General features: G+C 35.3%; 1 protein-coding gene across 6 annotated transcripts in view; it reads left to right on the top strand.

The window, feature by feature from the left end:
* Window positions 1-15,258, top strand: part of PDE4D (phosphodiesterase 4D) — a 527,299-nt gene that overhangs the window by 179,636 nt on the left and 332,405 nt on the right. The window contains exon 1 of one of the 6 annotated variants that reach the window (XM_072922393.1): window positions 10,845-15,258. This exon is cut by the window's right edge and continues 23,940 nt beyond it. The exons of the other annotated variants lie outside the window; for them this stretch is intronic. The gene's annotated coding sequence lies outside the window, so the exon portion shown is untranslated. Of the gene's footprint in view, window positions 1-10,844 lie in introns of those variants that run through there. 6 annotated transcript variants of the gene reach the window in all.

The raw sequence follows: 15,258 nt of genomic DNA, 5'->3' as shown, positions 1-15,258 counted from the left end.
ATTGTGTATAAAAGTATAGAAAATGCATCAAAAGATAGGGGTAGTATGTCTCAAATGTAAAAAATTAAATCTATGTAATTGTTTTTCTAGAATTTATTTTGTTTCACTCTACACATATCACAGTTCTGAAAACCTCAATGAAAACCATAAAGGACACTTAATAAGCCAAATATACAACTTTGAAGTATTTTCTCTTTTAAGTTTGGTAGTGAACTTAAAAATATGTAACAGCTACATTTTTTAAAATAAATGAGAAGGAGAAATTACATATGCTAAAATTTGAGTTAGAACTGACTAGTACATCTTTATTATTCAAACTGAAGAGACTTAACATTTAAAAGGCAAAATCAGCTAGCAAAGGTTCTAAACTGAATTAGTTAAAAAACAGTATGTGCTTGTAGTTTTTGATATTAAATACTGCTTATAATCATTCCAACGCTTTTGTGATATTAAATACTGCTTATAATCATTCCAATGCTTTCTCTGTCTCTTCATGACCATTACTAACTTTGCACTCAACTTATTTAGAACAGTGCTGTAGTTCCTTCAAGGAATACAGTAGCATTTCATTACACAGAAAGATCTATCAGGATCATTGACTAATGAATTTTACTTAGAAGTTGAGATTATTCCTGCATTTTTAAATGAGAAGGTAAGTGCTTTGAATTGATATACACAAGAGCTGTTCAAAACCCAGGATAGTCAAGAAGATGACTGTGATTATCTGTGATCCAGGGGGTTTAGCCAGTTGCTTAATGTGTGGTCTTGTGCAAGTCATTTAATCTCTCTCTGACAATATTTCCTCTTATGTAAAAGAAAAGCAGAAACAAGGTAATTACAAGTTCATGCTAAAGTGAATTTTTAGATAATTTTATATTCTTAGAATAAAAAGTACTATGAATAAGAAATAGTAGTTGTGAAATTGGGAAAAAATACTTCAAATAATTTTCTAGTCAATAATACAAAATATTCCATGTAATAAATGAAGCTATTCTGGTTATCTTCATAAATTTCAGGTACCTCTTTGCAGATAGCTAGCACTGTTGCATGGTCTATATACACAGGCTAGTTGTTTAAAGAAAACCCCACCTTAGCATTTTTAAAGGCCATTAGTCATATGCCAGCCAAATCATCTTGCCATTTCATCTTTCTATATTCTATTTTTCACTACTGAAATTTCAGACTGGAAAAATTAGATAAAAAACATAATCAGTCCTAATTTCACTAGTTGTGGAATTTCCCAAGATGTTGTATACTTAAAATAAATCTTAGTATCTTAGATTCTTTTTGTCAGGTTTCCCAGGCAATTATTATTGTACAATATGTCCTCTGAAAATTTTATCTCCAGTGTTGTTTTGGCCTAGGATTTCACAAAAATAACTTTTCATCAGTATTTAAACATAAACATCCATGCAATGGTGAGGCAACACTAGGTTTTACTATCCAGAAATCCTTGTGTTTGTCCCCTATTGCTGTCTGTTAAAAAACCTACTTTCATAAGTGGAAAAAAGTTTTAAAAACTACTTTCATTAAAATTAGTTGCTGTCAAAAAAAATCTATTTTCTATTTCTCCATTTAATGTATGGGACCTGGTCTGACCAAGTAGCATCCATTATGGCATTGTTTACTTATGGAGATTGCTCTAATATACTATTATTTTTCTTGAAGTGTCAATCTTGTCCTTATACCACTTAATAATTACTAATAAACCAGAATAACACTCAAAATTGAATGCAGCATACCATTTTAGTTGCCCAGAGGCTTTATTCTGTATTAGGAGAAGAATGGAGGTTTATGCACTGGTTTCTCAACTTTCTGAAGTCTGGGATATTGCATAAACCTCCATTCTTCTCCTAATACAGAATAAAGCCTCTGGGCAACTAAAATGGTCTTTATCTACATATAGAGCTATAAAAATAATAGCTGCTTTGCAAATCTGTTTGGTTCTCCAATAAAATGCATACCTCTTTCCATCTTAAGCCCCCTTCCTTCCTTCCTTCTGCTTGGTTTGGAAAGCTCCTCTTGATCTGTCTTAGATAATGTCTTAGCTACTTCCACACAAACAAAGAAAAAGGAAGAAGAGTGTTTTCCAACTTACAGGCCCATAAATAGCATTCTCAGAATTTAGTAACAGTTTCTAATTTAGAATTTTGTTGTTTACTTGTCTGGCAGTGTATTATTGATTTGTTTACTACTACGTAGTTCTGGCACCCAAGATGTTAAGATAATTGGCATATGGTATCCCTACCTCAAAGACACAAATAAATTTTACAACTTAGTAAACATTGTATTACTGTTCTTTATAATTGTCTATAGAGATAAACTAAATAAGGAACTTATGTTGTCAATATTTTAAGGAAGTGACTATTAAGGGTGCTATTTTCATGTTTTGAAAGGCTTACATTTTCTGATTGCTGGAGTTATGTGACCTGAACTATATGAGTAGCATTAATTTTCATGCTGTTGGAACTTGTAAAAATATGAACTAATAAAATTCACTTATTCAAATATATTTTAATATGAATGTTGCTGAGAATGAATGGTTCAGATTTCTTAATTTAATAAGTATACACCTGATAATTTAACAGGACAGTTTCTTCATAATCAAACAGAGAGTAATCAGGATTTAAACACTTTTTAAAATAGATGTAGCTATCTACCTTAAAATTATTAGCATAACTGTTTAATGTGTTCATATATTTAAAATCTGCTTTAATATAGCAATATTATTTGAGCATTAGTGAAGATATCTGTTGAACACACAAGCTCATGGTGTCAGGTCAGTGGTGCTCAGCTGATGCTATAAACATGTGGAGACATCAGGTACAGAGCTGAAGAGTAATTTAGATGGAACTTTTTTGTAAAATACTGAAACAACCTCAGTAAGTTTCTTTAAAAGTCATCTTAAATAGAGTTAAAGAATTTTAACTACATTTTATCTTCCTGTAGAGAAGGCTTTGGAGCTAGCAGGAAAACCTGTGAGATTTGTGTTAAAACTATGAATGTGAGAGGAAGCTGGGAACATGCAGGAAAACAAGGCAATCCCATTTGACTTCTAAATAGTTTGCCTCAATGGACAAGTTCCAAGAATTAATTTTTTTGCCACTGGAAGGAAAAGGTTTCATGAAAAAGGGTGTCAGACAAGCATCACTCTGTGCCAGTTGATAGGGTGATTTGAATGTAGCTTGGTCCTTGCCAATGTGAAGAATGTCAATGTTCCTTTCCCATAGTCAGTATAAGGTATTCAGCAGATCTAGAAGAGATTAGCTTTGAGTTTATTTTAATGAACAAGAATACAGGTTATTTCTTAGAACAAAAGGATTTTTTTGGTAATAGAATGGATCCACCACTGATCCAGGATCAAATCCAAAGCTCCTCCAGTAATCTAAAGGAACTAGATTCAGTAATTAGAAATTTGATTTAATAATGTATGTTTAGACTACATATTTAAAGGTGACAAGGTGATAATAACATTTGCTAATAGGAATGAAAATGTATAGATAGGATTTTGAATTCTGTTAATATTTGTTTTGATCCTATTACCTGCATCTGTTCCTTGATGCTTTAAGACCTTAAGTAACATACAGCAAGGGTTACAGGAGGGAAGCAATAGCTGTCTACTAATAGCACTTACTAATAACAGTTAGTAGCTAGGATATGTCACATATTTTTCACTCCTCAAATTCTTTTCAGAGGTATCTGTTTTGTTTTCTGTGTGTTCCTAATGACTTAGCATGTCCTGCTCTGGAGATGTCAAACTATACCTTTGGCTGCCATTGTGCATATGTGCCTAGCTACTTTCAGTTACTTTAAAAAGGTCTATATTACAGTATTTCATGACAGTATTTGTGCCAAAGCTGCACAGTATGTTTTAGTAAAAGTATGTTCCACTAAAGAAAAATAACCACACACTGATGATAAATAAGACAAATCTGCCTGCTCAGTTAACTTAGTACATGCAAACAAATATGAAAGGGCCAAAGACAAATTATGGATATGTAGCACTATACAATCATGGAATCTTGGAATGATTTATGTTGGAAAGGACCTCTGTAAACCACTTGGTCCAACCATTGCTCAAAGAAGATCTATTGAGAACAGATTGCCCAGTTCAGTCTTGAATACTCCCAGGAAAAGAGGTTCTACAGTCTCTCTGGACAAACTGTTTCAGGATTTGACTATTCCATGGTAAAACACTTTTCCAATATCTAGTCTGAATTTGCTATGTTCTGAATTGGGTCCTTTGCTTCACATCATATCACTGTGCATTTCCAAGAAACTCACTCCATCTTCTTTAAATCCATTCTCTGATCAGGGAGGTAGCATAGTTCCCTCGGTGCTGTCTCACAAATGTGTAATAGCAATTTCACAGGTCTACTGGGAAGTCTAGTGCTCTTAGTGTTTTTTTTTCAAGTGCCATTTATTACATACGCAATTAGAGGAATAACTGATTCCTTTGGTAGATTAGTTTGCATAGACTATCCCTGCATTCTCTCCTTGTCTGGGATCTGTAACATCTTTTCTCTCTGCTTTCAGGGAGAGACTTCACCTGCAAGAATACTCAGGAGCAATAAAGACAGGAAAATCCCACTGTGATTTCCAAACAAATAGTTTGGTGAGGACTTTAGTATCTCTCAGAGATGTTATAAATATTTCCACTCTTTCCCCTCCTGCCTTGGCCAAGATGATCTAAGGCCTATATAGTTCCAGACAGGAAAAGTAAGCGTGATGGGAATGGTTTTCTCTAGGCCGTCTATCCACCCTTCTAATTCCAGAAATTAAAACAATGAAAACCAAACCTCATTCAAAAATCTCTGGTCCAATACTTGAACCTATGGTCTGACTGCTGAGCTTGACTTTCTGTTACTTCCAGTATTCTAAGATTCAGTTATGCCATTCTAAGGTTTCGGTTTTCATGGCAAAATGCTGTGAAAATTGGAGATTGCAAACTGGATTTTGAAACCCCAATTACATTTTTCCTTTTTGCCATTTCCATTATAAGCTCTTCCAAAAGATGTTTCAAAATTTTACCTCCCTGGAAAAAAAATTGTTTTGGACTGTGCAGTGTAGAAAACTTCTCATAAGACCATCTCACATAACAAAAGAAGCTTAGAGGGGAAAAAAGCACAAAAAGCTATCATCTTTGAGGACTTGAAAGTCACTAGAAAATTTAAATGGGGTAAGAGCTTAGCTTTGTTTAGTTATTCGTCCTGAACCAAAGTGCTCGAGCATTATTCACATGAAGAAGTAGTATTGTAAAATGCGTACTTGGTCATATATGGGGGAGGGTAATAAAAACCTCAAAACATACACAAATTATTTAGATGTATATTTGAACGCCCACATTGCAAAGACTACTTAAACACATTCAGTCACAAAGAATTAAGTCCAACTCTGTAAATTTAGAGAGGCTCAATTCATAATAAGTTTATATTAAATACAGAGCTCATGAGGCAAAGGTTTATTTTCCAGTCTTCTAGGATATGTTATAACAGAGCGATGAAAATCTCATGTCTGATTCTGGAACAGAGAAACCGTTGCATGATCATCACTCAGGTACCACTACAGTTTTTCAGACTGTGGTCACATTTGTGCTTGTTTACATGAGAGGATCATAAAAAGTAATGAGTCAAAGCAGCTGCTATTCAAATAACCTTTACTGTTTTGGAAAGGTAATTAGTTGTTTATCTTTGTTTGCAATTATTACCTCTACACTCATAATTTTAGGTTAAACTCATAAACTTCTGTTTTTTTACTTATTTTTTTCTCTCCACTTAGGAAATGAAATAGCATCAAGTATTTCAAGGCAAAGTTAGGTTCTCAAGAAACAGACTTTTTATAGAAGTGAAAAGACATGCTACTAGTGTGAAAGTTTATGGAAGGAGGATAAACATTCTGTTGAACAGTTTGCTCACTGTTATAATATAAAATAAGAAATACCACAGATTTGAGGTGATTTTTTGTGAATGCACTTGTGGGTGCTCTTTCTCTCTCTCTCTGTCTCTGTCAAACACTTGAGAGAACATCAAATAAAACATTAGTAATGTCCTATCCAGTGACAGAATAATGATATAAAGGGTGGCTGGATGTGCAGATGTGCTCCAGGAACTAATGTTCATTTAACTTCCCTCTTTCAACTTACAAACCTTAGATTAACAACAAATCCATTTCTCTGTGCAGCAATGTTCTAGGAATTTTTAGGCATAATCTGTGCTTGGCTGAGAATAAAAACAGTTAAGGTAGGTATTTTGATATATCTACATTATTTATAGGGTTTCCCATAGGTGAGCAGAAAAATGTCTCTGGGATATTTAACATTACAAAAAATGCACTAAAGATCTATTTTGTTTTCACCAGTGAGAAAAGAATACCTAATAGCATAAAGTACAAATTACTCAGTTGCTTACCTGAATTCCTATTTTCCTTTAGTGTGACTTACAAAAATGCTAAAGAAACGGATAACATTAACAACTGGTAACATTCTGAAAACACTAAGAAACCAAGATATAGGATAGAAATTGATAGGAGGAAACAGAGCCACCACTAAATTTTCACCAAAATTTTCTGGCTAGTCTCACCATTTTTTGGCCAGTGTTCTCACTAGCTTCTGTCAATCTATCTTTGTAGTGATTTGTTGTCTTTCCTTACTAAATAAATAAATTTACAGTCATGCTTAATGACTGTAACTAACAGTTACTAATAGTAACAGGAAGGGTGTTCAGCTGGAAAGTATAAATTTTCCTAGTATGGCCAGAAATTTAGATGTACGGCAGGAGATTGTTCTGAGCAAAGTGATTTTCCTCCCACCTTATATTGCCAGAAACTACATGTCATTAGAAAAGTACAAATAAACTAGCTTCCCATGTTGATCTCCTGAAGACTATTAGATTTCCTTGAATTTAGGAAGATTTTCTCTTAGCACTATTTTTCTCTTGGAAAGGTTGTACAATATTCAAAGTAAGTTTGTGTTAAAGGCATAGCAGACCTTTTATATAGAAATTTTAAAACTGGATGGCAAAAAATATCATCCATTTATTGGCTTAGAATCCTTAAGATGAGAGATTTCATTGCTGGAAGAGAGCTCATAGCAGCATCAGCTGTACCTGTTGCAGATATTTTCTTGCTTGCTTGCTTTCTTTTGCTTTTTCTTGCTTTCTCTTTTGCTTTCTCTCTCTCTCTCTATCTCTCTCTCTGTTTCTCTCTTTCTTTTTTTTTTTTGCCCCCACATTTTTGGTGGCCTAATCTGGTAGTTCCTTTCTTTTACACCCTTCCCATTTTTAATCTGTACTTTTCATTACATGTCCAAAACTGTTTCAAGCCTTCAGAGCTATGCTGGATGTGCACAGAGCAGAGGCATATTCTAACTGTTCTGCAAGATACGCCTTATATATTTATCCTAGTTTGATGATTTTTTTTCCCCAACAGCATGGTAGTAATCTATCATAAATGTCTTTTAATGCACAGTAATCTGAAATGCTCTTCAACAAAACTGCTATCTAACGCTGAAGTTCTACAGTTTCCACCAGTTGTGTTCTTACAAATCCCCAAATCGATATCAAGTACTTTGAGCTCATGAAGCATGAAAAATTACTATAAACAAAACAGCTTTATTTACATCAAGTAACATGTAGTATAGGGTCTGTAGGAAGCCCTATTAGATTGCTAAAACTTTTGATGCAACATTTAGAAGCCTATAAACATCTAGAAGAAATGCCTGGGACTTGATAGTCTCATTGAAATAACAGGCAAACTTTGGTGCTATAATAGTAGTAGAAGTGTTAGTGTAACATAAATGCAGGGTAGCATAAAAGTAAAATATAGTTTTTGGTTGGGTTTTTTTAATTAAGAAATGCATACTCAAAGGAAACAAACTAAGGAAGTAACTTGAAGTGCCTCTTTTCTTGGGGTGAAATGTAAAGAAAATAATTAAATTATTAATTGTGAAAATCTTATGCCTATTAAATAATAAAGCAATATAGCATAATCCAATGAAAGGAAACAACTGACTAGTCCTTACATGGATCACACTCAGAAGCAAAATTATATCAGGAAAATTTCAACTGTAAAAGTTCTCTATACACTTCCAGAATGTACATTATATCTTTTTAGACCTATTTAACTTTTAATGAGAATAAATGTGGTTGAAAAATTAATGACTGGATCAAAGAAGAAGAAAATTATCAGATATGGCAAGTATTTTTTGTATTGTTTTAGAAAACCATGGTGCCCATAATGCAAATTAAAGTAATTTATTCTATTGCTATTTAAAGAACCTATCTTTTGTTAAATTTATAGCTGCCCTTAGTAAGAATAAGGAAACTTGTGTAATTTGAAACACAGGTCAGGGAAAAAAAAACCTTAGTACGAGATGATGGTACACAAAGCTGAAAGAACTAGGAAATTAAACTGGTACAGAAAACTAGAGAAATGAACAGATTGAAACATATGTGAATTTTCTGCCCTCAAAATATATGGTATTCAAAAAATTTTAAGGAAGCATAAATTGAATATTAGCTGAAAAATTATACTTAAGTAGATGTCAATTTATTGCAAATTACAGAACATAATCACTTCAATTCTTGCTTTAGATACTTTACATTAAGTTTAAGGTAATGCATGAAAAAGAAACACTTCTGCTTTCAGGTCTACTTCCCCTTCCAAGAGCTATGCATAATTGAAGTCTGAGGAGCTATATATTGATTGAAGTCTGAATTTCAGTAAACTTTTTCCCTTTAGATTTTAAACAGGGAGGCGATAAGGCCAAGAGGTCCCAGAGTGGTACTGTCTTTACAAGCTTATTTCTAAGGAAAAATGTTTCTGTTAGAAGTAAAAGACTTTTAGTTAAGTATAAGCCTTAACATTGCAAAGCCGGCTTCATCACTTCTGTGCCCTTATCACCAAATAAAAAAAGAGAATCAAAAGAGAGTTATCCAATATAAAATTCAAATGGTTCTAACATTTTTTGGCTGTATAGTTTTATTCAGGTAAGAAATGCTTTACCAAGATGCTGCTCTGTGACAGCAGTGTTTACAGTCATTAGCAATATGATATGATGGACTAAACACATGTTCTAAATGCAGGGTATCAAGTAACAATTCTAGTAGCAACTTACCCCCATTCTTACTCTAGCTCAACTGTACTGAAGTCTGAATTTTTATTTAATTTATGAAATTATTTACATTTATTTATAGATTTTTGATTCTCCAGTTTTATCCTAATTTGCAGCTCAGAAAAAAAATTACTATTCTAGATGGAAAAAATTCCCACAACTTCAGATTAAAATAATCAATGAAAATTCGTAATGAATATCTCAATATGAACTTCATATTCTGGGGAGTTGAATGAATTACAAACTTAGCAAGCAATTATTTTAAACCCCCTGGAATAGCTTGTTTGCAAAAACTAGGATTAAAGTGAGTGATGACTCCCAGAGTAGAACACCCCATTTTCAGCAGAAAAATAAATAAATATGCCAGGACATCCTGTGCTTTTTGCTGATTTCATAAGTACAAAGAATTTGATACAACAGGTGTAAGTCCTTAAGTATCTGATCCCCATTTTTGTAGTTTCTTGCCTGTAAGAAAGGATATATGTCCAGCTGATCAACTCTTACCCCATATGTGAAAGCTCTGTAAGAAAATCAAATATGTTTGTGAATATGTATGCCTCAGCAGGAAAAAATATGCTTAAAGACAGACTAAGGTACTGTTAATGTTCTGTTTTCAAAGTTCTTACCACGATATATATGTAAAATTGCATGTCTTGAGCAGAAATTAAAACTTACGAAACACTGACTAATATTGAATAATTTGGAAATGTTGAATTCTGCTTTCCTATCTTTTGTTCTAGGTAATAATGATGATTAATTGATTGTGTATTAAACATATACCTCTTTCCTTGCTTCTAAGAAATTGTTCTAGGACTTACATAGCTATTTTAGTTTATGACATGGATTGTATTAAAATTAAGGATGTTATCAGAGATTGAAAAATAAGTTACTTTCAAAATACTTAATTTCCCATCTGAATCTTTCAGCTTTAATTTCACTTGTAATTGTATCTTCCTCAACATACTTAGTGTCTCTTTTTGTTCTTTATATATTATTAAATTTGGTTTGCACTAAGTTTAATTTTATGCATTTTAAAGAAGAGCATTTCATTTCTATAATTGTTCTAAATTTTGAAATGTGTTTCTGAAAACTCTAGTTAAAATAACTCCTTCCTAAAATCCACATTAATAAAATCTGCTGCAGTGTTATTTTGGTGGATTTGAAATGAACTGGATTAAGTCCAGAGAATTTTTAGTGTTGTGTTTTTATCGTAGATTAGTTTAGATTGAAAAGGCCCTTAAGATTGTTGAGTCCGACTAATCCAGCACTGCCAAGTCCACTGCTAAACCATGTCTCCAAGGGCTGCATCTACATGTCTTTTAAAAAACCTCTAGAGATGGTAACTCAGCCCCTTCCCTGGGCAGCCTGTTACAATGCTAGACAACCCTTTTGGTGGAGAATTATCTATTAATATCCAAACCATTGTCCTCTCACTTGCTACCCAGGAGAAGAGGCCAATCCCCACCTGGCTACAGCTTTCTTTCAGGCAGTTGTAGAGAGTGGTGAGATCACACCTGAGCCTTCTTTAATCCAGGCTAAACACCCTCAGCTGCTCCTCATAGGACTTGTGCCCTGTGTCCTTTGTTTCCTGTGGAGACTGTTCCCCAGCTCCATTGCCCTTCTCTGGACTCACTCCAGCTCCTCAGTGTCTTTCCTGCAGTGAGGGCCCAGAGCTGGACACAGCACTCGACGTGTGGCCTCACCAGTGCCCAGCACAGGGGGACAATCCCTGCCCTGGTCCTGCTGGCCACACCATTGCTGATCCAGGCCAGGATTCCATTGCCTTCTTGGCCACCTGGGCACACCCTGGCTCATGTCCAGCTGCTGTCACCAGCACCCCCAGGTCCTTTCCAGCCACTCTGCCCCAGCCTGTGGCACTGCCTGGAGCTGTTGTGACCCAAGGGCAGGACCCAGCACTGGGCCTTGTTGAACCTCACACCATTGGCCTTGGCCCATTGATCCAGCCTGCCCAGATCGCTCTGCAGAACTTCCAGCCCTCCAGCAGATAACAATCCTACCCAACCCGGTATCATCTGCAGAGTGACTGAGGGCACACTCAGTCCCTTTGCTCAGATGATCAATAAAGACATTAAACAGTACTGGCTCTAATCCTGACCCCTTGAGAGCACCAATGGTGACTGGCTGCCAACTGGCTATAGGTCTGTTCACCTCCACTCTCTGGGCCTAGCCATCCAGATAGTTTTTAACCCAGGAAAGAGTGACCCATCCAAATCTTGAGCAGCTGGTTTCTCAAGAAGGATACTGTAGAAGATGGTGTCAAAGGCTTTACTGACGGCCAGGCAGACAACATCCACAACCTCTCTCTCACCCACCCATTCAGCAGGTTTCCTTTGTTGTAGAAGGTGATCAGGTTGGTCAAACAGGACTTGCCTTTCCATAAGTATGGAACTTATGCTGGCTGTTCCCAACCCCCTTGATTGTCCAATTGCACTTGCTGTAGGGTAACATTCAAGATGATTTGGTCCTTGACTTTCTCTGGACTGAGATCTGTAGTTCCCTGAGTCCTCCTTCTGATCCTTCTTGTAGAGTGGCAGCAGATTTGCCAACATCCAGTCAACTGGGACCTGCCCAGTTGAGCAGGATGGCAGGTAGATGCTTGAATGTGGCATGGTGAGCACTTCTGTGGCTCAGGATCTCTGGGTGGATTCAATCTGGCCCCACAGACTTGCGCAGGTCAAAGTGGTCTAGGAGGTGGCTGACCATTTCCTCCTGGATTATGGGGGATTCATTCAGCTTCCTGTCCCTATCTTCCAGCTTAGAGGGTGGGTACCCAAAGAACCAAGTCTTACTACTAAAGATTGAGGCAAAGAAGGCATTAAGTGCCTCAGCCTTTTCCTCACCTTTGTCACCAATCAAGGCTGGAAGTTTTCCTTGGTCCTCTTCTTGTTGCTGATGTATTGGAAACATTTTTTGTTGTCTTTTACTACAGTAGCCAGTTTAGGTGCTAGTTGGGCTTTGGCCTTTCTAACTTTCTCTCCATATAGGCTCATGATGTTGCTGTAGTCCTCTTGAATGGCCTATCCCTTCTTCCAAAGGTCATGGACTCTGTTTTTTCTCCATTAGTTCCAGAGTTCCAACCTAAGGTGCTCGGATAAACTATGGTGGATAAAAAATATATTTGGCCTGCATAAATTAAGATATAATAATACTTATAAATTCTAAATATAGATTTTATTTACTATATAGGACAGCTTGTATAATAAACACATGGTCGATAAAAAAGCATTTAAATGTGTGTTTTGATTAATAAAAATGTTACATAGGTGGAAATTAAAATATGTACGCTATATTTTGTATCTTTTACATTATTAGATGTTACATTTTGATGCTAGCACAAACTTTTCTCAATTTTATTAGAAAAAATTCCCAATTTCTGGCACTTTATATATTGGATAAATTTAATTTTATATGAATAGTATGTAGCTGGTTATTCAAAATGCTATGAAGCATTCTTTTATTGAGACACAATATCAAATTTTAAAAGCCAGAAAATGTGTATTACTTTCAAAACCGACTCAGTAAAAGAAAGTGGTTATTTTTAGCCTCTCTATATCTGTTATTAGGCTACCAGTGCCTTAGTTTTGATAGTGCTGAAGCCTTAGATGGAGTGATGAGTCATTTCAAAGATCAAACTGCTGTGTAATAAGTCAAAAGATTCTAGAATTTAGGTATATGGAAGGGATTGCAGATCCAAGGAAAAGAGGCAGTACTTACAGGAAGCAGCCTAGATCAGAATTTCAAGGTGTCACAAAAAGATTTCATTCCACAGATAAACCTTCTTGTCACTTCAAATTGTGGAGGCAAACATCTTACCTACAGTGTCTTGGAATATTGGATTGACACAATAAATCAGGTTTTTTTAGTATTTACCTAATTTACCTAAACAGTGTAATTGATAAATACCAATATATTGATGATATATTGATCATATCAAAAAAGCATCACCCCCTGATTATGTTCATTCTCAGAAGGAAAGCATTTCTCCAGTGCTTGCACTGTACAGCTTTTAAATTATATGAACTTACACTTCTGCTTCCATTGATTTTGTAAATACTTCTGAGTTTTATGAATTTCTGTATGATCTTTGAGCACTTTTGCCTCTTGGAACAAGCAGAAGGGTGTCTGAGTGAGAGGAAGGTGGTGGAGTCAGATAAAATCACCTTTTCTTTAATTACTTAGAAGGAACTTAATGGACTGACCTTTGGGATAATATTAAAATTTAACACCAGTAAAATTTATTTGTACTGTAAATGATACAGACACTAATTTAAAGTAGCTTTTGTTTCAAAATACCTTAATATTTTTGCTGTTTCAGATGTTAGCCCTTACTTTGGATATTGGAGGATTTTTTCCTATGAAATGCTAATAGTGGATATTACCTGTTACCTGAATAGGCTCAATGGATGGCAGGATGTATGGTTTGTAATTTAGTCTACAGTACTTGATCCCATGCTGAATTTTTTCACAAATAAGATGTAGATAAGGAACGAATAGATAATGACCAGCCTTGAAAGGAGCAGCTTCTGTTTGATGCTATAGAAAGGGGGAAAAGGCAACAGGAGATTAGGTAATTTTCTTTGCAGCAGCGTTCTGTGTGAATAAAGTAGATATAAATTAATGAGAACCTGGATGTTAGTATCTTTGCAGATGGATAGGAAAAGCTGCATCTGAGATCTAGAAAAAGAGTTTTTCATTTTAGTGTGCACTTATTGCCTTGCATAGAACAGTCCTGAACAAGTATCAGTTACAGAACATATTCATACTCCTAGGCAACTATGTTCAGTTTTGTTTGGCTAATAGACTCATAGAATAGCCTGACATGGAATGAACCCAAAAGGATCATTGACTTCAGCTCCTGGCCCTGTGCAGGACACCTCAGGAATCACACAATGTGCTTGAGAGCATTGTCCAAACACTCCTTGAGCTGTGCTGTGACCACTTCCCTGAGGAGCTTTTTCCAGTGCCCAGCCACGCTCTGGATGAAGAAACTTCTCCTGATAGCCAGCCTGAATCTCCCCTGCCACAACTTCAGGTGATTTCACTGGCCTCAGTCCTGTCACTGGCCACTGAGAAGAGATTGGTGCCTGCCCCTCCTCTCCCCCTCCCAAGGAAGTTGTAACTACAATGGGGTCTCCCCCCAGTTTCCTCCAGGCTGAATTATCCTTGCACCATCTAACCTCAAACCTATATAGAGGAGTTCTGCATCATATGAATTTATTTTGGGAATTCTATAGGCTCAGAATCATATATATGCTCTAGTACTTGATGTCTTTTAATTCCTATTTATTTATCTAAATATTTTTGATTTATGATGTATTTCAGTACTAATCCTATAGCATGATTTTTGAGAAATATGAAATGGTACTTATGCTGTTATCCATTTGTAAATGAAATGTAAAAAAAAGCCCTGAGGGATGTCTCTCAGCACGTCTAGAATTTGTCTATCAGTAAAAGAGAAACTTAGCTGCAGATATTTTCATAGCATGTTCAGCATTCCAGTGAAACTCTATGTTTATTTTGCCAGGAAGGTCTGTTTCACCAGCACGTGGGTGCTGATTGTCCTCAACTACCTCACTCAACTGTTTGACCATGAGACTCCCACACCACTACATTTTATCACATTATAGCACATCCTCTACTTTTTTTTTTCAAAATCATAACTTTTAGACCTCTTGCTAATATTAATAAGGTAGTAATCAGAGGAAATTTGTGAACTTGATTTATCAGGGATACTTTGAGAAGTATTAGATATTATTTGTGCAGCATTTAGATTTATTTCAATTTATAATTGAAATTATATAATATATTTATTTATTTATTTCAACTTATTGAAATATAATTTATTTCTAGTGTAATATAATTTGTTGAATTATAATTTATTTCAATTTAATAATTTTTTCTTTGTTTCTTTTATTTTTTGCCTTTTAATTAAAGTGATACAAAAAAGGTATTTCCCTACACTTGACTGGGGAAAGAACTGCAAATAACTTATTTACAACGAAGTGGGATTACAAACCAAAAAATTTCTAGCACACTGTGCAGACGCTATAGTCTGCAAAGGATCTCACTTATTCATAAAGCCCTCACAAAACTCCCATTTTGAAGATTCAAAAATTACTTGCATGAAG

Source organism: Taeniopygia guttata, chromosome Z, assembly GCF_048771995.1.
Source record: "Taeniopygia guttata chromosome Z, bTaeGut7.mat, whole genome shotgun sequence".
NCBI classification, from domain to species: Eukaryota; Metazoa; Chordata; class Aves; order Passeriformes; family Estrildidae; genus Taeniopygia; species Taeniopygia guttata.
This window is presented reverse-complemented; position numbering and strand designations above follow the sequence as displayed.